The sequence below is a fragment of the Phytophthora infestans genome, genomic scaffold (assembly GCF_000142945.1).
Source record: "Phytophthora infestans T30-4 supercont1.369 genomic scaffold, whole genome shotgun sequence".
Taxonomy (NCBI): Eukaryota; Oomycota; class Peronosporomycetes; order Peronosporales; family Peronosporaceae; genus Phytophthora; species Phytophthora infestans.
Genome location: NW_003303390.1, coordinates 43,409 through 45,009, shown reverse-complemented (window position 1 = coordinate 45,009; position 1,601 = coordinate 43,409).

Below are 1,601 nucleotides of genomic sequence, written 5' to 3'. Positions count from 1 at the left end.
CAACACGTTACATAGAACCGTATTGTGTACACCCCCATGCAACTAATTTGAGCTCTCGATCTTTGGTGTCCATTTAATCGCCCTCAGAAACTCAGCCCATACAAATTTCAAGTCAGCCAAAATAACACATGTTTTATTTTATATAGCTTTTTGTACTGGGCCGATGGTGGCCGTAAATTGTGTCCAGCCTGACAAATCTCTTTTTTGTATGTGAGCCTTCCTATAAAGTGCAAAACCGCGAGCGTTAGCACATCTTTGCTATTTTGAAGCATGTTTTGCAACTTGTGTGAAAACCGCACCGTCAAATAATAAAAATTGACTGAGTTATGGGCACTCGACGAGGTGGCCGTATAATTGTGTCCAGGAGTGTATATGCATGGTCGAGATCGCAATGTCCTTCTGTGAGTCACATTGTGACTACTTCGAACACTGCTCGGTATCGTCAATGTGACGACTGGTGAGAGCACGGCGCAGAGGAACAGCGACGAGGAACGAGTCGCGTGGCGAGGAGCGAAGCGGAGGAGGGCGGCGAGAGTCCAGCGATGGGGACTCGAAGGTAAGGCGTAGGAGGCTACTGATGTGCCTCGAAGAAGGTAAATTGGAAAGTGAGATTGAAATGGTTAGTTGTTTGTCGGCTACGAGGAAGTGCTTATTAGCATTCCTTTGGTATCCTATGTAAGTATATGCATTTCACTAAACTAGATTCAAAGTAGTCCTTGAGTCGAATCTTGAAGTAGCGTAGCGTAGTAGTGAACCGCGGTTCATTTGAACCGGGTCAGAATCTCCATAGTGAATTCAAATGAAAAAGAATGACTGTCATTGAAGTTCCATGTTTGGCAATACTCGTCCAAACATGGTGATTGCCTTCCGGTCAGGCGTGTGTCTGCCTGGCCGCTCATTGGCAACTTAAGATGACAGCTGGCAGTCAGCAAAGACAAGTAGGAAGGAAATAGAAGAAAGTAGGACGCATTGGTACTAACATCATGGCCATCGCTGGCTGTGACATTGCTTTGGCGGATACAGCGATCGCATCCTGGACGCCGTAAGAACTATCGTCCAACGTTCCTTTCGCAGGACCGATCAAGCTCTCAGGCCAACAACAATTCGCACCAAAGCAAGCCACCCTTATGCGTGGTCCACCAGAAATTAACTCAAGGGGGTACTAGAAATCGCCGTTCTGCTTTCTTCTTCGTCGTCGTCTAACAAGGGATGTCGCAACTGCAAAAAAGTCTGGGTCATGTCAATTGAGCAATGGCTTTCCAGTTGAAAGAAAAAGGGGAAGGATGGTCGAAAGAACCGTCAACGAGCAAACGGGCCGCGAGCATTGAGTTTTTTTCCCTCCCACCAACGGCAACTGCTGCCTGCTGCTGGACCGAACGGACTATGAACCCGATCCCGATGACGAAGATTAAGAGTAGTTGTAGTGGAAGAAGAATTACAACGTCCCACACTTGGCGTCGAATGCCATCGGGGAGAAACACACTTCATTCGTGAACAGAACCGGAACTATGTCATTGGTAAACACCTTGTCGGTCCATCCCATGTTTTGAACAGGTAGAGGCTACATGCCGAACAGGCTAGATCCGCACCCTGGGGGTTAA